At 42.3% G+C, this 24,140-nt stretch overlaps 1 protein-coding gene and 1 pseudogene across 4 annotated transcripts in view; one reads left to right on the top strand and one right to left on the bottom strand.

Moving 5' to 3' along the window:
• Window positions 1–317: 317 nt before the first annotated feature.
• The window catches only part of LOC309855828 (uncharacterized protein), a 67,223-nt gene continuing 43,400 nt past the window's right edge, over window positions 318–24,140 (bottom strand). For all 3 annotated transcript variants that reach the window (XR_014307001.1, XM_082716482.1, XM_082716481.1), the window contains exon 2: window positions 318–504. The gene's annotated coding sequence lies outside the window, so the exon portion shown is untranslated. The remainder of the gene's footprint in view (window positions 505–24,140) is intronic.
• LOC309855805 (large ribosomal subunit protein uL22 pseudogene) lies at window positions 12,509–13,060 on the top strand (annotated as a pseudogene). Its single transcript has one exon. The product of its transcript is annotated as a large ribosomal subunit protein uL22 pseudogene (transcript).

Consider the following 24,140-nt stretch of genomic DNA (forward strand, 5'->3'; position numbering starts at 1 on the left):
CATACCAAAAGGGAAGTGATTTGTACAAAGTCACAACAGGTAGGAGGCAGGAGACAGACAAATATGGGGATTGTTAAAATAATCAAAGAGAAAAAAAAATCAAAGAGAAAAAAAGAAAATAATTCAAAATTAGAGGGGAAAGATTAAAGGAGGCCCATGTCTTGGGTAAAAGACCAAAAAAGGGAAAGGAAATGTGAGAGGAGCCACCAGGAGAGAAATGAGAAGAACAAAGGCTGGAGAGGGGAAAGTCAAGGGTAGGTAGCCAAGGAGACAGGAGAAGAAAGTGAAGGCTGAAGAGAGAGGAGAGTGAAGGCTGACACTCACCCTCACAAAGCTGGCAGGAAACCATCCCTCCTCATCGTCGATCTGGCCCCACCACCAATCCTTGTTGGAAGCATCCAAGACTTTGATGACGTCGCCAGCCTTAAATGCCAACTCCCGGTTGGCCATGGTGACGTGATCCCATACTGCCTCAGCACTAACGATGGAATCTCCAGTGATCAGCTTAGGAGACAAAATGAGAATGTGTTCAGTCCACACAGCTAGCTACCTTACCTGCCCCTTACCCCACCCACAGAACTCTAGTAGTTATGGAAATACTGACATACTGGTGGTGAAGGGTTGGGGAAAGGGAGATGGCACTAGGAGCACAAGCTCCACTGGACCACAAGACAAACAATACTTGTCAACTCTCCATTAGCCAGTGGGTGGAATGGCCCAGAATGTGAATATGGACTACACAGGCCTCATGTTTTTATTCCTACTCATGAGCATTTTCCCCAGAGAAAAAAAGAAAGTTCAGTGCCAGGAATGGGTGAAGAGGTTGAAATCAAAGGCCAAAATGAAACTCAAACATATTTGCTCTAAATTTCCTGTGTTCTCCCCCTTGTCCTTCTCCTCCTTGGAACTGACCAATTGAGAGCTGGTGGTACATTATTGAACACCACTGTACCCCACCCTCAAGGGGTTACAGACCATGGCATTCCTCACACACAATGGACTCCAGTCCTGCAGTGTCCTGTTCTCACCCACACATGATGCCATCCAGAGAGGTCATGGGTATGAAAGAATATGACTTTCTGTGATGCCTTGCTTCCAAGAAACTCAACCTTGTCACAGATTCACTCAGTGATTTGTTACCACCACTCTATGAGATAAATAAGGAGTCTAGATTGAATCCTGCATTTGATGGATGGCATAATTGAGCCAACAGTGAATTTAAGGGGTGAGTTCGTGATCACCCAGCAAGGCAGAGGCTGTGCAAAGATCTTAACCCTGGTCATTAAAGTCTGTGACAAGTGGGACTGGGCTACAGCAAACAACAGGAAGACATCTATCCCATTACCACATCACACACACACACACACACACATACACAAACTCATAACACTTGTCTAAGCACGTGATAGTGATGAAGATGTAGGAAGAGTCTGCCTCTATTTCTGGCTGCCATCCTGATCCCTGTGTTGTTTGTTCTTTTTCCCCAACTGGTTCCAACCTATACAGGCCATCAATCTTCCTGACATTCGGAGAAACAGATCCCAGGACAAAGAACATATGGCTTGTCAAGGCAAAAGATTCAAGAACTCTTTCTCTAGCACTAAATTTCTGAACATGTTCTCTAGAAGTCAATTTTCTATCAGTCTGCTTTGAGGAAGAACTGATTCCCCAAGGTAACTGTAGCTCCACAAGACCAAAGACAAAACAGTTCAAACAACAGAGAAAGAATATGAAGCATGCATCCTCTTACATAGGTATGCCTTTCAATATACCAACTGGAGGATAACCCATGGTTATGAAATTAACACATTACATACATATGAAAGCACACTCACGTACTGATCTTTTGACTTAGTTAAGTAATTATGTTGGTTAGGTAAGGCATACTGGGAGCTCCTCAGCACGGATGCAAATGAGATTTCCAATGGGGTCTTTTATAACACTATCTTTCAAGTATCTCATCCTTTACTATTTATAAAGTATTTTCATATCTACTTCACCACTTGATCCTTACTGAATGACTAGGCCTCACTATTACCCATATTTTAAAGATAAGGAAACTAAAAGGCTCAGATAGGTGACCTGTCCTTTGTTCAATCATACAAGTAATAAATTATGGAGCCTGGCATTCTGATTGCATGTGTTCTAATACCCATGATACCATACTATCAATGCTACAGGGAACTCCTAGAACTCCATCCATAATATCAGAAACCAGATGACTCCTATTTGTAAAGAACTACAAAGAAAGAGATATGGAAAGCCACCTTTAGTCACCAATTGTCCTGCCTATGAGATGTTTTGTTTTGTTTTGTTTTATGATGAACCTGCTTTCTTCCAATTGCACTAAAATTTAATTTGTTCTTGTTCTGGTCTCAGTGGAGAATTGCTGGTAGCTGGCCTTAATAACATAAATCTTGATTAAAAAATTTCCCTCTTCTACCAAAGATGGGTTCCAACTGGTGTTGTTAGAGCTCAATAAGTACATACAGCCCCAACCCACAGCACCATGAAAGCCTGTGACTTAAAACTATTACCTTGGCTTTTTAACCAAAGGTCAAGCATATCTTGGCATCAGTTCAGCCCTCAGCTCAGGATGCTATCTGTGATGCTGTCTGAGGTACCCTAGGCTGATTCCACTGCCTGTGCTCTTTCTATAGTGGTCATCTTTTTTAGCAACTTCATGTTTGGCTTTTCCCGGCACCAGTGGGCTCATTCTTGTCCCCATTTAGTTCAGCTGATCTGCCTGAGCCCTCAGATCACAGAGCTCAGCTATACCCTAGACAAGGACAATCTAGGATACGTTGACTATAATCCAACTGGTAATCCTATTGTCAGGGCCTACCTGGAATCAAAAGCAGTCAGAACTAAACGGCATTTAAAAGGTTATCACCCTTAAGCCATTTCATAGATCAGGTACAATATAGCAAGAGAACTTGCCTGCAGTCATCAGATGGCCAGCTTCCTAGACCATGCTTTCCTCAAAGTAACACTATAGATAGAGAAGGTAGAAAAGAACACCTGTATTTAAGACCTTCCTCTGCTACTTGCTAAAGGTGTGATGATAATGATGATGATGTTATTAGTTAGTATGGAGTACTTGTTATATGTCAGGCACTAGTCCATGAACTTCACACACATTAATTCATTAAAGCCTCAGAGTAGCTCTTTGAGGAAATAGTATTATTATTCCTATCTTAGAGGTGAGGATATTGAAGCTCAGAGAGATTAAATAATTTTCCAAAATTTACACAGACAATAAGTATTAAAGACATAATTCAAATGCAGCTACAGTATGGCTCTAGAGTATCTGCTCTTACAAATTATGGTACCACTGAGTCAGTTTCTTTACCTGTTAAACAATATTGAGCAAAGAGTTGATGGATATGTGTGCAGACATAAGAGAAGAGTAATCCGAAAGAGGCTGGTAGCTGTATGGGATTCCTGTAGTCTCCAATCACAAATATAAGCAGAAATAAGGGTATGTTACATGCCTATCCTCTGAGTTGTTTTAAAAGTGAATTAAAACTGGAAGGTATTATGCTCCATGAAATAAGTCAGTCAGAGGAAGACAATTATATGGTTTCACTCACATGTGGAATATAAAAAATAGCAGAGGATAAAACTGAATGGGAGGAAATCAAGGAGACAACAAGAGAACATGTGATATGACACTGAAGATAGGCCTTAAAGAATGGGTAGGATTGTAACAGATATGGGAGGGAGAAGGAAAGGCATTTGAGGCAGAGCAATGAGGAATGAGATTACATAAAGTCTCATAGGTAAAGACCATAGGGAATTTGATGGCAAACAGGTAGTAGAGTTTGGAAAAGGCTAGGAAGGGGTTGGGGGAGTTGGGGAAGGAGAGATGGAAAGCTAGGCTGGAGTCCTTTTTGAAGCCTCTTTAATCTGAGGAAAAGGAGGAAGTCTATAGCTTGGCTTTTGCCAATCTCCCCCAAGAAAGCAAAGAGAGAAGGCTCCCAGCTGGTTTCTCTTTCCAGGGATACCAGCCCACCCTGTGAATGACCTTCAGTAGTAGTTCTCGACTTCTTGGAGGACTTATTAAAACACAGATTACCAGGCCCCCCAAGTCTAAGTGTCTGATTCAGTTGGTCTCTATTTAAAATTTTATTTGGTTGAGAGAAAGAAACAGCAGAGTGAGAGAAAGAGAATGAGTTGGGGGCAGGGGCACAGGGAGAGGGAGAAGCAGGCTCCCCACTGAGCAGGAAGCCTGCCTTAGGACTCAATTCCAGGACCCTGGGATCATGACCTGAGCCAAAGGCAGATGCTTAACCGACTGAGCCACCCAGGCGCCCCTAATTCAGTTAATCTTAAGCATGACTCAAGAGGTTGCATTTCAAACAAGTCTCCAGGTGATGCCTATGCTGCTGGTTTAGATACACACTTGGACCTTCATAGTGTAGGCTCATCCTTGCCTCTCCTGATGTCTCATTTTTCCCAGGGATCCCCATGCCACCCTGTAGGTTGGGCTCCCTGCCTAACCGAAAGGTTTTCCTCAGTGGTTGGTATATCTGAGAAAGGATATTTTGGGTCATGTAAGGAGAACTCCCAATGCCAGGCCTTGCCAATATACAAAAAAAGTGGGATCCCAGTTATCCAGAGCCGTAACAACTCTCCTGTCAACCTTTCAAAGCCTCACTTACAGATCCAACTTTTATCTTTACCCTGGCAGGGACCTTCCACTCTAGCCAAACTGTTTCTCTTGCAGGCAGATGTACTCTTACCTCCGTGCCTCTGACTCAGACAAAGCCTTAGCCATGGTTAAGTACAGGAACACTAGATTTAGGCTGCCTCTTGCTAGTTGTGTCATCTTCATCTGACTGTTTGTTAATCCCTCACCTGATGACTCCAGTTTGTATTCTTTCTTCCTTTGCCCTTTCACTAATTTTTAAGTAGGATAAGAAGAAAATAAGGCAATATGGACTTATTCAAGTTGTCAACCAGATGTACACTTAGGAAGATCTAAACAATCTGCTTAATTCATAATGCATAGCAGTTTTTAGTCTCTACAACCTGAGCCTTAAAATCAGGCATGTTCTCAGATCACAACAACAGAATTACCATCTCTGTCAGGTTGCAGAACATACTATGGGGCTAAGAAAATTATTTATGTTATAAGTACCAGGTTGTCTATAGGACAGTCTGTTGTTGATAGGATTTATGGCCAAGTGGCTTGTGGGGTGGGCTGCTAGTTTTGCTGAAGATGGTCATCAGGGAAAGGAGAAAAGATGGCAGGTAAAGAAAACAGGGAAAGGAGAAAAGATGCCAGGTAAGAAAAACACCACTATGAATATTTTTTAAATCCCAAGAATTGATTTTTCTCTTCCCTACAACTTAATTCACACCTGGCTGATTTCAGCTTTAACCTGGATGTTGCTATCACCCATAACTAAATAAATGAATAAATAAATAAATAAATGTATGTACTGAAAGGAAGTATGCAAATATCATCTTTTCATGACAGGATCACTTTTCCCTACTTTGTTCATGTGATTTGTGAGTCACTGCGCACCAGCTTCCTTCAATGTCCCATTGTACCATCCATTTTTCACTTTAAGAAAATGAAAGATCTGAGGCGCCTGGATGGCTCAGTTAGTTAAGCATCTGCCTTCAGCTCAAGTCATGATCCTGGAGTCCTGGGATCGAGCTGCATGTCAGGCTCCCACTCAGCACGTAGTCTGCTCCTTCCTCTCCTTCTCACCTCTCCCCCGGCTCATGCTTTCACTTTCTCTCCTCCCTCTCTCTCGAATAAATAAATAAAATCTTAATAAAATAAAAGACCGATGGTTAGTGTCAGCAACACCTGGCAGACACAAAACCCAGCTGGATTGCTTGATTTGGAAAGGTGAGCCTAGATAAGGGTCAGGTTCAGCAAGAGCAAGATGGATCACCTGAACCAAAGTCCAATATGTATTTGGTCGCAAGCCAACTCATACCCGTCAGGACCTAAAAGTTTGGGAAGCCAAGATAAGCTTCTGAATTTTCTCGCTCATTATAGACAAAGAATAACACCTTTCTGTACTTCTTCCAAAGAGATTACATGTGATCTTAGCTATAAGTGACCAAACATATATGAAAGAAGTAGAGTTACTTGCTTGGTCTGGACCTTAGCAATGGACTGTTCTGATAATGAAATTTCGGCCACTAACTCAACCTGACAGGCCCAGTGAGATGCAGGTACTGCCCCAAAGTTCATGATGTTAAGTGTTTGGTCTTGTTGAAGAAATAAGTCCTTTAGAGAAGATGCAACCAATTGGTCAAGGATTGGACAGATCGAGAAGACATGTTTCTGGACCACCAATCAAGCATGCCCCTGTTGGCTAGAGAAGTCTCTCACCCAGGGCACCTCCCAATCTGATAAACATCAGCTTGAATGCCCAAAACACTGGAAATAGTAGTTACTGTCAAGTTATTCTGGGATCTTTTGGCATCACCCCAGTGTCTCGAACACATTAGACAAGGCTTTCAATGTGTGGTTCACAGACCTGCTGCTCAGAATCACCACAGAATTTCTAAAAAGCAGCCCAAGTGATCACGAATCATACATCATATTGAAACAAGTGTCTTAAACTTACTAGAGCCAAAGTTTGAAATACAAGAATTTTCTCTTACTGCACTGGATCATTTGGAAGAAATCAGAATCTCTGAAACTCTGTCTCCTGGCTTATCCTTGTATTAGATTCCAGGCAAGCCAAGGAGTTACAGTAGCTTGTCCAGGAGAATCTTCTCAGTCTACCTTGAGAGGCTATCTGCACCTGCTCTCTTGAACTCCTACTCCCTCCCACCTCTGCCCTGATCTTCAGCCCTCAGGTCCCCGGTGGCCTTAATGGAAAAATCCTTGCAGGATATCTCTATGCTGTAGTCTAGAAGCAATTTCCAAGAGCTATGATCAATCTATTCAAATCAGACTCTAATATTCTGAGACAAATTATTAGTAAAACAAATAAACAAAGAAACAATGACTCAGCAATGCTCCCTCCATGAGCTGAGTCAGAAGCATACCTCTTGAACTGGAGGTTACCCTGACCCTTCCTGTCTCTTGAGGCAGACTGGGCTCCATCTCCAAAATATTCCTGCCCTGGGCATTGTGATCTTCTTCCTGGACTTGCTGTCTTGCTATGGGTACTAAGTGCCAGCCACCCATTAGCTTCTCTTTGTTGCCTTCAAACCTTGAGAGATGGCCAGGCCAGACCCAAGGAAGAGACAGGAAGCCCAAAAAAACCCCAACCCCTGAGGTTCCTTAGACCTATCTAAGATTCTGAACCTGGGTTCTTGAATTACTTCATGTGGTTCTACTGGGACCAGCCCTGTGATCCTTAACTTCTCTTGGATTGTGACCTGAAGGCCAGCCTTGAAATTTCCTAAGAAGCAGTGGGGGTGGGGATCCTCTAGGTTTACAGAAGGGGAGCGGGAGGGGGCTAGAACTACATGATGAATCTGTCCTCCATGCCTCCCACATGTATAGTTCCATATTCATAAACACCACAGCTAGAGGGTGGGTAGGCAAGGCAGAGAGAAGAAAGGAAAGTCATTTTTTATCCATTTGACAGATGTCGTGTTAAAACATTCTAAGGGAAGGAGGGCTGTAGGTGGGGGGAGGAACAGAGGGAGAGATAGGTTAGAACTAATGGTTCTAATGTGGTCTTTAAACATGGCCATCTGCTCTAAGGTGGTGAGAACAGGAATAGCACTTATAGGAGCATTTTGACCTGCTCCTATATCTGGAGAACAGGAAAAAATAAATATATTTCAATCAACTTAAACCACCTTGAAGTCTATTAAGCATGCCCACCCAGGACACAGATTTGCAAAGACTCTGAGACTTTTCAAAGAGAATGTAATATCCTCCTAGGGAGTCCTTAAAACCCAAAAAGGAAATCTGCATTTAAAGAGCCCATGGGGGGGGGGCGCCTGGGTGGCTCAGTGGGTTAAAGCCTCTGCCTTCTGCTCAGGTCATGATCCCAGGGTCCTGGGATCCAGCCCCGCATCAGACTCACTGCTCAACGGAGAGCTTGCTTCCTCCTCTCTCTCTGCCTGCCTCTCTGCCTACTTGTGATCTCTGTCTGTCAAATAAAATAAAATCTTAATGAAAAAAAAATCTAAAAATTTAAAGAGCCCATCGGAAAGCAGAAGATGGTTTCCAGTGGCTTACTGATTTCCCTCTGCCTATTGACTCACAGTGAGAGAAAAGACATTGGCCAAAGCACTAAGCAGTGCCTTTGATCCCTGTCAGCAATGATTCCTATTCAGGGATGGGCCATGTCTCTAGCAGAGTATAGCACAATCCTGGTTTTCCAGCAGACATGGTAAGTAATGGATGGTGGATGGCAGGGGTGTTTGGTGAGCAGCCACTGGACAAGGCACCAGAGGACAAAATGGCTGAGTTGGCTTCCCTTCTGGCAGAGGGATGGATGTAACATCTAAACTTAAGCTGTCAAAGAGGACACAAGCACAATCAGACTCACACTCAAGGCCTAGGAGAGATAGCATTGGGTCTTTGTTTGAATAAAAAGTAGTTGTGCTTATAACAACAGAACTTCAAGTAGGTCATCCAGGCTTATGCAAGACAACTTCTGACTATTTAAGCTAGGTGAAAGAGATGAGGGCAGAGGAAGGAAGGCCCAGGTAAACTGAGGAACAAAGCAACCAGTACAGTGCTAGAACTTGAACCTATTCTTCTTAACTCTATGTCATGTTCAAGAGACTGACAGTGGATTCTTCTTATTGTTGTTGTTGTTATCATCATGATTATTATAGATTTTATTTATTTATTTAATGGGTATTAAGAAGGATACTTGTTATAATGAGCACTGGGTATTACATGTAAGTGATGAATCACTAAATTCTACTCCTAAAACCAATACTACATTATATGTTAACTGACCAGAATTTAAATAAAAAATTTGAAAATAAGCTATAAGCAGGTTTTGACAAGAGACAGAAAGGAGGTAAAAGGAACAGAGAGGAGGCAAAGAAAATGTGGCAACAAAGAATTCAGAAGAGGGATGAAGTGAGATTTAAAAAAAGGTCAAAAGACAAAACTTGACTCTTGAGTTTTGCCATGAACTATCTCGACCCAGAATAGAGCTCCAGTTCAGGAATGACCTTTGGGTTGTACTATCAGAAGAAAGGGCAATGCCTTCTCCACCCAGTTCAGGCCACTGGGTTCAAGTTATCCAAAGGGGCTTCTATGAAAAGAGTTAAGTAGCACCATTTCCATGTTTCTAAGCACATTACAGTTTCTAAGTTGCTTTCACATCATTTCTTATTCATGAGCTCACTGGATCCTCCTAGCAACTCTAGAAGACAAGCAGAGTAGGAATGAGACCTTACATTTTAAAGATAAGAAAATATCCCAAAGGACGCCAAAGGATGTCACTCAGCTATCCCAGGAGCAGAGGCTAGAAGAGAACCAAGATTTCCTGACTCATAGTACAATGCTTTTCTTATAATAATAAAATATGGCTGACTGCTTACTATGTGTCAGAGATAAATCTAAGTTTTTACATAAACTAACTTATTTGATCCCCATCTTAAAAATGAAGAAACCAAGGTTTGAAGAGATGATGTGATTGCTGGAGGTCACATAGAGCCAGAACCAAAACACTAGTAGTTTTACTCTCGAACCAGTGCTCTTAACCTCTGCTCTCTATGACAAAGAACATCCAAAGTATAATAAGTCATAGAACAGTGAATATATTACCATAAAAAAGAGAAAATGAATATATCTATACATGCTTGTATATTCATAGAACATTTCTGTGGAAGGACTCACTGGTGGCCTCCGCAGAGGAAGCCAAGTGGCTGGAGGGGAGGGGCACGAGGGAGACTTCCCATTGTACACCCACTGGTATCTTTTAGATTTTGACCATAGGAATGTATTTCTTATTCAAGAATAGAATAATAAAAAAGGACATGTCTAGAGTCAAGAGAGCTAGGGAAACTGTGTGGCTGCTTCTTGGCAGGACTTTGGCAGCTCACTCTTTCCTATTCACCTCCTTGTCTCTCAAACTTGAAGAACAGAAGGTATCTCTCTCATTTTCCCTTTAGTTTCCACACCCCAGAAACTGTCTAATGCCCTAGAAAGGACCATACCATAGTTATCCTATAGGTTTTAGCAGCACAAGTGAAAAACAACACTTTCAGTTAGGTTCCTACAGCCAATCAGGGAGACATAGGAAAATAATGTATTAGTGGCAGGACAGATGAAGAAGACACAAAAGGCCATCTTCCCCAATACCTAGCACCAAGGCATGAGCTCCACAGATTATTCCATCTCCTTCCTATCACCAATCAGTCTCAATGTATCTGTCCTGGGTGTTATATACAAACAATGAATCATGGAACACTACATCAAAAACTAATGATGTACTACTGTATGATGACTAACATAACGTGATTTTTTTAATGTATCTGTCCTGGGCTCAGAAAGGCAAAAATAAACAATCTAGAAAGGCTCCAGGAAATCTGGCCCAGCTCAAGAGTCTGTGGTGTACAAGGAAAAACACTAAATGAGAAAAAGTCAGCCCAGCTGAGATGTAATGTCCACATCAAGGCCAGATGAGAATCAGCCTGACTCAAGGGAATTTTCTAGCTTTGGTTCTTGGATTTCCACTATCTTATCCCTCAAGAGCTGGCAAAATACTCCACAGAACAAGACCCTCAAACATTTTCTCGGATACCTTTTGACCTAAACCCTTATGCAGGTCAGCCACACAAAGCTTCTGTACCCAAGAAGCTGTGAGGAGGTGGGGGTAGTAGCCAAGGAGGATAACTGCCTTCAGGGACTCTTCTGAAGTAGCTTAAATGGGCAACACAACTCCCTCTCACAACAGCTTAGCATCTTCTCCATTACTTCACAGCTTCTAACCCACAGGAGAGTAGGACATGAGCTACTGTAGAATGGACAAAAGGTCAGTGTGTCTTTTGTGGGGAAGCAGGGTACTGCTGGGGAAGGCTGGGGCCCAGATAGCCACCCCCCCACCATTATGTTTCAGAGACAAACCTAAGTTTTTAACATATATTAACTTAAGCTGCTACTGGCAGCTTCCTTTAGCACTGGAATTCTGGCTGGTAGCTTGAAGCTAGATAGATCTGAAAGCATGATTTCTAATCCTGAATCCACCACTGCCTAATCCTACATCATCAGGCTGGTCCCTCCCTTCTCTACTCCTCAGTATCCCCGTCTGTAAAATGGAGCCAATATTGGCTTAAAAGAAGGACATGGGGAAGGAGTGAGAAATAAAGAAAAGACAAGCTCCTGAACTACCTCTAAGTTACCTGTAATAATGAGCTGGATGTATTCTTAACAATCCAAATAGCAGCAAAACATGTTCAACATTTTACAAGGCACTTTTCTTATCCTTTGCAATGATGAATTCTTGCACCCAACAATCCTGAGATTTATAATTAAGCCCATTTTTCAGACCAGAAAACTGAGGCTTAGAAGAACTTTGCCTACAATATACGGGGTGAAGAGAAATCTGAACTTCAGCTACAGAGTGTAGTTCCTGACCCACCCCCTTTCAGCAAAGCAGGTGAAATGACCCTGAGTACAAAATGGAATAAGGCACTCTCCCCGGGTCAGAACTGCCATTCTAAGTTGCTTCTTCTGGCAGGTGGCAGGTACAGGTGGTCTGACTTTGCTTTTCCTAGTACAGGAAAAAGTCCTTGATCCTGATGTCCTCACTTTTCCCCACTGCCAAGGGTTCCCAAGGAGTCAAAACTATATGATCACCTAAATGTTGCAAATCTGTTTTCTGAGAAAGGATTGACCTAGCATTGAAAAGTATCTGTAAGGGTGAGGGTGACTTCAGCATGACTTTGCCCAACAACAGTGCTATGAGGTTTCCTTCCCTCAACGCCCTTTTCTTTTTATGGCTACTGTGAGAAGGGTCAGGCCTGGTAGTTGGTGGGTGAGACTAGTTTAGGGATGGAGGTATAGCTTTGTGGGTAAAGAATAAGTACATCTGCAAAGCATTATCTCAACTCTTTCTTTGAGTCTTGCCAGCATCTGAGGGATATACCGACTGTTTTACCTACAGGCCAAATAAGAGCCAGACAGAGGAGGGAAACCTGACCGAGGCACACTATAAGTTGCAGAATAGTAACTGGAATTCATGTTTCTTGATCTCAAGTCCAAAGTTGAGAAATGAGCATAAGGCTGTGACAGTCAACAGTATCCTGCTCAGACTCTGAGGCTGCTGCTGTTTGCCGGTGCAAACCTGGCACACTCTAACCTCTTCACTGCTTCATACCATTCAATCCAGACCCAGTCTAGGATTCTCTTCCTTTCAGCTCCAGCCTTTGGTTATTAAAGGCCAGAAAGGCCTCCCCAGGACATCCCGACCTGGCTTCCAGCTTGAGAAACTCTAAAAATAGCAGGTCTTCATTAGTGGGGCCAGATGGCTCAAGCTGTTATGCCTAGGGGCAGGGTTGTGGTCATTAAGAATGTGGCTATTCAAGAGGCCTAGGGTGATCTCTGAAAATGGCTCACTATTCATTTGACCCAGAACACCCTAACAAATCACAACAAGAGGTTCAAACCTCAAGAACATACATGAAACTGCCCAGGCAATCGAGGATATGCATATCTGAAAAATCACCAAGTATCTTAAAGATGTCAGTTTGCAGAAGCAGGCACCCCTGTGCCATTCCATCGCTACAATGGTGGAGTTGGTGGATGAAGTGTGCCCAGGCCAAACAGTGGGGTTGGAAACAGGGCCAGTGCCCCCAAAAGAGTACTGAATTTTTACTGCACATGCTTAAAAATGCAGAAAGTAATACTGAACTTAAGGGTTTAAATGCAGATTCTCTGGTCATTGAGCATACCCAGATGAACAACCACCCTCCTAAGATGCAGCATAGAAATTACAAGGCTCATGGATGGATTAACCCATACATGAGTTCTCCCTGCCACACTGAGATGATCCTTACTGAAAAAGAGCAGATTGTTCTTAAACCAGAAGAGGAGGTTGCACAGAAGAAAATGATATCCCAGAACAAACTGAAGAAACAAAAAGTTATAGCCCGGGAGTAAATAGTAAATTCTGCATAAAATAAATGGAAATAAAACTAAAAAAAAATATTGGAACACTGCATCAAAAACTAATGATGTATTTTATGGTGACTAACATAACACAATGAAAGTTTAAAAAAAAAGAATGTGTTTGTTTTCTCTACCCACCACTGAAACAGAAGTTGGGACTCTGTACCCCTTATGCATCCTCCCTCCCACAACTTAAAAACACTTGATCTGGCCAAGTTGTTACTTCATTCCTAAGAAAAGAATAAGCTTTAATACCCAGTTACTTTATGTTTTCTAGGGCATTATTCAAAATAAAATTATTCCATGGTGGTTTGTTAAGTAGACTGGGGATGGAAGAGCTGGATATCTTTCTGCATTGATCACTGCAAATTTATCTTCTCCATCTGCATATTAGTTCAACATCTGAGTTCAGTTGTAAACATTGTTTGCCTTGAAGACCCTGCTATAACACATACCATCTTGAGCATCCATTTTATTCCTGATGGGGCCATTGCCTTGTTCTACCTATTTGGAAAACTGTGACAACAAGCTGGTCCTAAGGGTAGCATATGTTCTGGATCAAAGTGTGTCCCACAGGGATGTGTGGGGCATGTGAGTATGTACCATAGGTGTGTTCAAATGTGTCTCATGTGGGGAGGGTGGTCTGTTCAAGTAACTCCTTAAAAGTGTATCTCAGGAATAAGAGTGTATGTCCTGGGGGTAGGAGCACATCTGAATGTGCATCTCAGCATGCCCCATATGTATCTGGGTGTGCAGTTGTGCTTTATATGCATTCATGTGTGTCCACACACATAAATTTGCATAATCATGCATCATGTGTATCTTTGTGTATATACTCTGCCTGTAGAGAGTATGCCCAAGTGTGAGTGTACTCCATGGCTAACCGAATGTATGTGCTCCAAGCATGTCAATGTAAAAGTGTACTCCACATGTGTATCCCAAATATACCTCACAGAAAGAAAACTTCCAAACTGAACATGAAGGGGCATAAATTCTAGGGCCACCCTTCTGCATTTGGCAAGGCCTCTCATGCATCTCTGGATGATATGATATTTGAGGGGACATACCATAGGTGAAATAGATGTATCTGAATTGCCAATTAGTTCAATGCTAATCTAGCCAGAATTATCCAGTGACATCTGCCTGGTTCTATCTGCTACTGACTAACTTTTATAACAAGACTTAGATAGAAGCAAAGTACAGAAGGCATCTTTAGAACAATCTTCTTGCCCATTTGGTATGGATGGGTTGATAACATACTAAGCTCTTCCTTGCACACCACTGCTTTTAAGAGGCAGCACTGATCTGAGTCAATATGAGCAATTCTCTGAGTTTCGATTTCCTTAGTCATAAAATGGGAAATAATCCTGGCCTTGCTCACCTCATAGCATTGTGGAGAAAAGGGGCCAATGTGGCAGGACTATACAATGGTCCTTATCTTCTCACCTAGACCCCTAGAGCCATGAGAATGTTCCAGATAAAATGATGTAGGCAAAGGTGAAAATGTTGATTTGTCCTAAGTAGGTCATTTGTCAAAAGCCTGTAAAATTTCTAACACAACTCTTAATCATATCATGAAAACTCAGTAATGCTCATCACAAATCCTAGCCAAGAAACTGGGGGCCAAGAATTGATTTTTAATTGCCAAGTGCCTAGATGGTTCTGGCTTGATGGACTTGAGAAGGCACTAAATAAAAACACAGTTAATTCTGGCTTTCTTCCAAGCTCTTCTTTTAGCTTTGCAGGAGACAGGGAGAGAAAACGTTCCTCTGCTATTCATAGCAGCATGTGTGTGGACTGGTAGGGGAGATGGAGCTGAGGATAAATAAAAGAAAGCTCCCTATATAAAAAAAAAATCCAGCTTTCCACCAAGGAATCAAGACATGAGCCAGGTCATAGGACCTTTATACTTTTAAGGGAGGGAAGCAAAAAAAAAAAATTCCTTCATGCTGTGATGGAGAAGGCAAAAAGACAATGATATTTGTTCAATGTCATCCAATGACTGAGTTCATTTGCAGGCTCTCTTAAATCATTCATATGTCTTTCATTAACAAAACCTTTGTAAAGGGCTACTGAGCATCAGTTCCCTCCATTATAGCAGTCACATAGAGATTTCTGACCCAGACAGTTCTCAGGGATTTTCGGCTCCAATTAGCAGAAAAGAAAACTAACTCAGAGAAGCTAAGTAATTTGCCCAAGATCACAGAGCTAAAAAATTATAGATTACTAGTTCAGTGACCCTTTGCTTCCCATCACACTATACAGATTTCCCTCACCACCCCTGAAAGGCAAGAGCAGCTTGTAAGTCATGGGTCCAGGAACTCACATCCTTACTAGGCAACGTGCTAGTTCCAGTACTACTATAAACATACTGTATTTCCTTGGATGAGTTCTTTTTCTTTCTGTGCCTAGTTTCCCTGCTTCCACAATGAAGGAATTAGATTAAGAACAGATGCAATACCCCTTTTCTAGAAGGTATAGCTATCTGGATGATGTTAAATGGCACTATAACTTCAGAGCTTGAGCCCAGATCAGTTATATGACAATAACTGAGCCTCATTTTTCTCATTTGTAAAATGATAATCCCTGCCCTTCCTACTTCACAGGGCCACAGAGAAGATCAAGTGAGATAATCTGTAAAACCCAATGATCAGTGTAAAAAAATGTTCAAGAAGGAGAGTCAAGAATCAAGTGAGTAACACTAGCCCCAGAAGTCTTTCTCTAAACCCAAGTACAGAAAGTGTCTATGTACATTCTGTTCAATAAATCTTCCTGAACCTTCCTGCGCAGTTCAACCTATATTCTTAAAAACACACACCTCACTGGTTGCAAGTGCAAAGGAAATTAGTAAGTCCCTCCACTCCCTTTGGGCCTTAACCACAAAGCAGTCTCTCAATTCTGTGTGTGTTCTGAGCCCTCCCACTATACTAGGTCTACCATAGCCACTCCTAGGGATGCCTGGCTCTCCCTTGTCTGCCTCTTTGCTAATACCAAAGCACCCACTACTGCCCAGCCCTCCTGCCAACCAGCAGGGTTCACAGAAGGAGGAGGAAGGAAGAGAGTGGGTGGAAGAGAGGCTGTGGGAGGTACAGCTAAAAGTAGCTACTGTCTTTAGGCACCACATTCTAAGGGGGTGGAGGGTGGGCTCTTAGCATATCCTTCCTGCAGCCAGCTGGACATGAAGGTACATGGCTCCCCCTCCTCTAATGAAGGCAGGCAGGTAGAGAGATCAGAGTTGCCAGAACTATTCCCAGAGCTCTTCTGCACCCTGAGGGTAGATGGTTGCACAACACAGTGCTGCATCCAGGGCTCTCTCCCTCAGGAGAACCAATGTAATCTGTAGGAGATTCTAGGATTCCTCTTTTGTGCCTCATCTCACTGCCTGATACCTCAAGGTCTGCTGACAGGCCTGCTTCCCTCTGGTAGGTTATATAATACTACTGTTCTCCCAGTTTCTGTGTCAGCTTGCTTTCTCCAGCCAGACTTGAGAGTGCATTTAGGTCTCTGATAGAGCCAAAGGAGCACTAAGCCAGCATCCTATAGCATAGGTAGCAGGTTACAGAGGATAAAGTCCTGATTTGAGGGGTTGGGATCCCAGGCCCATCACTGAAATCTTGGAAAAATCCCTTTTCCCTTAATTGTTTCACTTGTAAAATAGGAAATGGAAAAGGGAGAGGCATGCTGCCGATCTCCAAGGTATTCTTATCTCTGCCTGAACCTTCTCTCCCACCCAGGGCTGTCCCATCTTCCAAGCAGTCTGTCTGCACTGGGCAGAGCTATCCCCGCTCTCCTAATCCCAATTCCCCTAGTGACTAACTAAGGTCTACACTGGCAAGATGATTACCTGAAATTCTAGACTCTGTCCTTCACCTCTGTCCTAGGCTGATTTCAATCATACGAGTTCTGCTTTTTTCTGTTCTATATAGAAGTTTCTGGCTCAGGGGCGCCTGGGTGGCTCAGTGGGTTGAGCCTCTGCCTTCGGCTCGGGTCATGATCCCAGGAGCCTGGGATCGAGTCCCGCGTGGGGCTCTCTGCTCAGCAGGGAGCCTGCTTCTCCTCATCTCTCTCTCTGTCTCTCTGCCTAAAAAAAAAAAAAAAAAAAAAAAAAAAAAAGTTTCTGGCTCAAATTTCATTTGAGAACATGGATCTTCTATTGAATCCACTCCTCAATTTTAATGACATGGAAACTGAGGCCTAGTGGGGAAGGGCCTTGATCAAGTTCTGGCAGCAAGGTAGGAACAGGACCATGGCTTGCTTCCAGGGGCCCCAAGGCCACTTCCAGTGTTTTTATTCCCTACTGAAGGTCTGCCTTCCATATACTGTCTCTGCTATGGCTGCATTAGTTTCCCTCTCCTCTGCTACCAATGCTTACCCTTGATGCTGAAAGACCAAATGGCCAATTTTTGTCAGGGGAAACTTGCACAGAAGAATGATAAGGACAAGAAAGAACTTACCTCAAACACATCCCTCCTTTAATGTTTCCTTTTTCCTCCAGGTTAGCCCTTTTCTCCTTTCTTTTAAACTTCCTCCTGAGTTCTGCTCTCTGTTAGTGGAACCTCTTCAATTCTGAGTCATGACCATATACTGACCAGGGTCCACTATGTAGGCTACACTGGAAGAAGAACTGCAAGATGTGGTATCAAGGGGCCTGGGTCAAGAACTACCACCTCTTGAACTGTGTGACCTTGAGTAAGTCACTTAATCTCTTTATGCCTCAGTTTCCTCAACCACTTCCTGATTTTGGAAGTAGCCAATGAAGTAACTAGGGAACTTTATTTGTTAAAATAAAAATTCTTATTAACAATATTGGTATTAACTAAATAAACAGCTACTTAAAATACCACAGGAAGAAGTCCTGGGCTGTCAAAACAGCCAGCCCCTATCCTCCTTTCCCAGAGCTATGAGACTGATATTTTATCTATAACAGGCAGTTCTCAATTATCCACACAACATGTTTTTTTAATGACTGCTAAATCTCAAACTGGCATCCCAATGCCACTCAGCTCACTGTAGGGCTCCCCTCCCTGCTGGCAACTATTGTGTGCTCAATGAATACAACCTATAGTTGAGTGTTTTAGAAGAAACTTAAGCCAAATAAAATTAGGAAGGCAAGTCTATTACCCCCAAAATCACCTTATGCATTCCAAATCTGCTATAAGGGATCGGTGGATTACCGGATGGTTTTGAATAATAATATTCTTAATCATTTTGATCATTTTTATTAATCACAACGTAAGCACACATCATTAGAGCCAGAAGAAATCTTTGAAACCAACTAATCCTCCTAATATTATTTGCAGATGAGGAATCCAAATGTCAAAGGGGAGAAGTAATTTACCCAAGGTCAGTCAAAAATGAACAGGATCTTCCCCACTATTACAGCAAATGCACAGGGGCTCTTTTTCCTAAAGGGTTCAAACCATCTCACAACTAATAATTTTAAATTCATATAGGTCCCCAGACTACTCATTCTCTAGGACTGAGTCCTTTTTAGAGTGGGCACAAGCCCCGCAAATTCATCAAGGCCCCCACAATCCTAGAATAAAATCTCACCATCTGCAAAGCCTGCCTATTCACGTGTGTGATAAGCTAGATTCAGGCTGATCTGACATTTCCTTTTAACATAGCAGTCATCCTCATCCCTGGCTGAACATTCTTGTCATCTCATGGAGCTTTTAAAAAAAAATATTGATGCCAGGGCCTCACCAGATCTCCCCCAGAGATTCTGGGAATTAGTCTTGTTAACTTCCCAGGTGATTCTAATGTGCAGCCAGGCCTGAGAACCACGGGTTAATAGAAACAGTTCAGCCTGGGAAGTCATCAGAGAGGGAGACCAACCATAAGAGACTCTTAAGTATAGGGGAAAAAAATGAGGTTTTTCTGGAGGGAAGGGGGGTGAGGGGGATGGAGTAATTGGGTGATGGGCATTAAGGAGGGTAGATGATGTGATGAACACTGGGTGTTATATGCAACTGATTAATTATTGAACTCTACATCTGAAACTAATGATGTACTATATTTGGCTAATAGAGTTTAAATAAAATAAATTTACATATATAAAGAAATTTCTTTAAATATTTATATGTATATACAAAAAAATAAAGAAAAAAAAACCAAACAATTCAGCCAACCAAGTGTAACATGCACAAATATTTCCCTGAAATTTTGAAAGCCAAATATATTCTGCTTTAAAGCTATATCTGTGATGTCCTGCTTTTTCTAAAAGAAAGTGATGGTACACAGAATCTACAGTTGTGGCACTGGCCTTCAGCAAATCATGGACCCAGTTAAGAAACATAGTTAGAAAGAAAAGAGAAACATACAGTTTATGGGTATTAAAAGAAATTGGGAACTCTGGAGCCTGCAATAAGATTTACCAGGATTAAGATGCCAAGTGAGGGGCGCCTGGGTGGCTCAGTGGGTTAAAGCCTCTGCCTTCGGCTCAGGTCATGATCCCAGGGTCCTGGGATCGAGCCCCGCATCCGGCTGTCCGCTCCGCGGAGAGCCTGCTTCCTCCTCTCTCTCTTTCTACCTGCCTCTCTGCCTACTTGTGATCTCTGTCTGTCAAATAAATAAAATCTTAAAAAAAAAAATGCCAAGTGATACATACTCCCTTTTTCCGATGAGGTCATTGGCTTGGTAGAATACATCTAGGTTCTACAAAGCATACCAACAAATCTATCATGCCACATTTTCCTTTTTTACACATTGGTAGGATAAATGATGGCAGTCCAGTGGATTCTGCACTGGTTGACCAGATATATACAAAAATTAAAGGGCTGTAACTCCAAGAAGGGGCTCTGGTGAAATTAACGCCATCTTCTTTTTTTCTTTTTTTTTTATTAACATATAATGTATTATTTGTTTCAGCAGTACAGGTCTGTGATTCATCAGTCTTACACAATTCACAGCACTCACCATAGCACATAACCCCCAATGTCCATCACCCAATCGCCCCATCCCTCTACCCCCCGCAGCAACCTTCAGTTTGTTTCCTGAGATTAAGAGTCTCTTATGGTTGAACATTTCTTTAAATCACCAATTCAGATAGTACTTATTCAGTTTCCAAATAATGCAATGCTAAAAGAAACTGCTAATCTGCTTCATGGCATAAAAAAAAAAAAAAGAAATTAGCCCACCACCCCCCAAGCATGAATACACAAACCGATGGAAATAAAGTTTAACTCATGTACTGCTAGAAGGGACTGCTAATTTGTTGCACAGTATAAAGAAAAAAAAATAAGGCCCATAAAAAGCTAGACTGGACTAACCAAGCAAAATAAAATTTAATAAATTGGGTTCAAAAAAGTCTCAAAAATCCAATTCCACAACAGAATAGAAGACTGGACTGAACAGCAAAGCGTCTGAGCCTACATTCCAAAAAGGTAGTACAATGGCCCTTAATGCTGACTGCACATTTGAATTACTTTGGGGAGACTTCAATTTTTAATTTAGGGAAAAAAAGTTGCCAGGGACCTATCTCACACCAATTAAATCAGAATTTTTCAGAGTGGGGACTTGGAATGGATATTAAAATCTCCCCAACTGATCTCAATGTTCAGAAAGAATTGAGAACCAGTAGAAGGCAACATTATTAGATATTTCACAGACAGATCAAAGTCCCTTTGTACTTAATCCTGATCAAGTAGCAACTAGAGTAGCATAGTAGTATAATCAGTTCTGGGCAACACCACTTCATAAAGAAATATAGAAAAATAAGAGTATTTTGAGAGGAAAGAAAATTGGATGAAAACTGCAGCTCCTTCAAAACATCCTGTATTTTAGGCTTCACCTATTCACATTCCTTTCTCTTTAAAGATTCCAGATACTGAGTTTTCATAAGATTAAAAGAAATTTTCTGATGTATACTTAAGATAGTCATTTTATTGAATGAGAAATTCTGTGTAAAATTGCTATAAAAATGAAAAATATGAAAAAGCACTAAAAATATGAGTAAGCTGAGGGAGATAGTATGACTTCAGGAATGACTCACAAACCTACCTCTCCACCTGACCTCATTCAGCTTCACACTAGTTGGGGATGATCAACTCTGACTCTCCCCACTCTCCATTTGAAAGGCAGACCTATGTCCATGGCACCAATATCTCTGACCTTTACTTACCTCATCTGTAAAACAGGGAATAACAATCATCCCTACCCACTTCACAAGGGTGATGTGATGCACAAAATTAGAAAAGATGTGAAATTGCTTTGTAAATTCCACAGACCCATGTACTGACAAGGGATTACTAGTACTGTCATTACTGGATTTTATCCCAAGTTTTCTCTATCCTCTAGGCACTTCCCCTTCATAGCTTTTCCACTTTGTACTTTGATGCCAAGGTAAACCATGCTTAACTAAATGTTCTTGAGAGCTAGACCCACCTAATGACAGAAGACACTCTGGGCAGATATCAGAAGAGCTAAACTTTGATCAAGGATTCTTAGAAAGCCAGAGCCTCAGTTGGCCTAAAACAAGTTTCAGAACTAGAAATAAAAGCCAGAAAGTATAAAATCCCTCACCTCCATATCATTTAGGGGGCAAAGCAACTGGGGCTGGATCCAGAAGTTTAGTATGAGATCTTCTAAGGAAGCAGTTATTTTGGGAGAACAGGTTCAGTTCCCAATTATGTCCTTGTCCAGAGCAAACACTCCATATACCAAAGGGAGCAGAGGCCAAAATAACAGACAGAGGCTAGGGGGACATGCTTTGGCCCATGTAACTGTAAGTTACTGCAACTGTAAGACTGTGCCTTTTGCTCATAGCCAAGTACTCTCAATCTAAGCCTCACCACAGGGCTAATTACCTTACCCACAGGCTCACTGGGATCTCGAAGCTCTCAATACTTAATCACACACAGTGGTGAATGAGAGAATCAGCCAAGGCCAAGCCCAACCTGTTCACCAGGCCTACAATCAAAATGGCCTTCCTAATTTGCCCAGCCTTCCCATTTGGAAACTCCTCAGAAACCAATGACATAAAAACAAAATCCCCTAAATTCCATACAGCGGCCAGCCTGAGCAGAGTTCCCTAAGCCACAGACAAAACTGGGGCACATTACACAAGTAGATGTTACAGGTTCTGACAGATAGGGGCTGTCTCAATAGGGAAAAAGCACTGCTCAGTTTGTTCCCACCATACTATCCCTTCACCTCCTCTCTGCCTCAGCCAAAAGTCAGGGTGAAAAAATATTTTTCATGATCTACAGACTTCCTTGCACTAAAACTAGATTGTGAAATGACTCAGTTAATCTTAGGAAGACATTTGGAAGAAAGGAGAAAAGAATTTGAACCCAGGAGCTTTCCAATAAAGAGCCCCAATGACTGGAATGAGGCTAGTATGGTTAATGAGGCTAATATACCTTCTCTGGATGTGTTTTCTAGGCATTTGCAGGCAATGAGGATCTTGTTTCTTCTTTGTTCACCAACCCCCCCACCAAAGCATCTCTCCAAGTCCTGCTGGGCTGCAGCTCCCTTTCCCTAGAGCCCTTTGTGCCTGGACCTTTTAAAGGGTGGGCTCCAGAGCTCAGCAGGAGCTAAGTGATGCAGGAGGTTGCTAGGATACTGGTAACAGGCTGCTTTTGAATCCCCTGGTGGGGAGCTGGGAGGGAAAATTTCTGAGCTGGAATTCTGTCCTTTCTAAGAGCAAAAGCTTATCCTCTACCCAAAGAAATCAGAGAAGAGGTAAGGAAGCGAGAAACTTAGTTGGAAAAAGCTGGGACAATCAGAGATGAAAACCCCTCTTCTCTTCCTACTCCTCCTTCTCCCACCAACCACCCACTTACAGCAGGAATGTGGGCAGGGTAGAGGAGGCTGTATCAGAGGGGAGAGTAAATGGAAGAGGGAGAAGAGACAGAAGAGGGAAGAATAAAAAGTCAAATTCAGAGGATTCCACTCTTCTGGGCTGCATTTTTCATTTTCTCCCACTCTTCTCTTTTTGCATATCCTCACAAGTCTGAAGGAGAAATGCCAAACCTTTAGGATTCACAGAAGTAAAAAGTCATACTGCCAACTTTGGTTCTCTACTTCCCAAACTCCCTTTTAGCTGCTCTTGGTTGGCCTGCCATCTGGCTAGCAACATCTCCTTATTTGCCTAGAGATAAGTTAATTTGAAAAATGCTTACCCATTTTGCCAGCTAAATTGCTGATGGAAGGGCTCAATCAAGTGACTCCTTTAGCCTAAGGGGCTGTGGGGTAGGAGGGTTGGAGGAGTGTAGGGGAAATACCCATCCAATCTGGCACCGGTCAAATCCTTACAGGCCCTAGCACAAGGAGGCCATTCAGAACTATGGAACAGTCAATGCATGCCCTGCTATTTTTCCTCATTCCTAGCACAACCAACCCCCACCCACTTTCAAGAGTGTGCACCCTCTCCCCTCTATATACACAGAAGGGTGTGCATACACACCCACAAACATACTGCCACACACCCTGCACACATACATTCACAAAGGTTCTCTGCCAAGGGTCTGTCAGGCACCCAGAGGTGAAGGTTGTGGCATTTCATGACCCTACTTTGCCACAAACCTGGCTCAAAGACTAGCTTTAGAGAACCCTTCTCACCTTAAAGGGGGGGGGGAAGCAAAAAGCATTCCATTGCTATAGTCCAGTTTTCTTCCCATAAAGCTAGGTAAAAATTCTCAAGTTTTTCCAGATACCAGCAACCAGGTATTTCCAACCCCGCCCCATCATCCATTGATAAAGATTTCATTTTCCTTTTCACTTGTCTTTCCAGTTCCTCCCCTTCTGATTTCAAGTGCCTCTAGGCACCCAAAATCACCGAATGCAATAACTTGGAGGCCACTTAGTCCAATCATCCCCAAATGCCAATGTTACAGGGAAGCCCAAACACACTGAGAAGGAAAAAAAAAAGCCCAAGGTCAAATAATCTCTCAACAGAGAGAACCCAAGTCTGTAGCTGCCCAGCCTAGAGATTTTCCTGTCCAACGTGTCTCAAAACAAAGTGCCCAGCCAAAACATAACCTTATTTTAGATAATACCATTGGAGCTAAGAGTATGTGGTGGGGCAAGAGGAATCACAAGATTTTCTTTGCAAAGAAACAAGTTCAGT

The sequence above is a fragment of the Mustela nivalis genome, assembly GCF_964662115.1.
Source record: "Mustela nivalis genome assembly, chromosome: X".
In the NCBI taxonomy this organism is placed as follows: Eukaryota; Metazoa; Chordata; class Mammalia; order Carnivora; family Mustelidae; genus Mustela; species Mustela nivalis.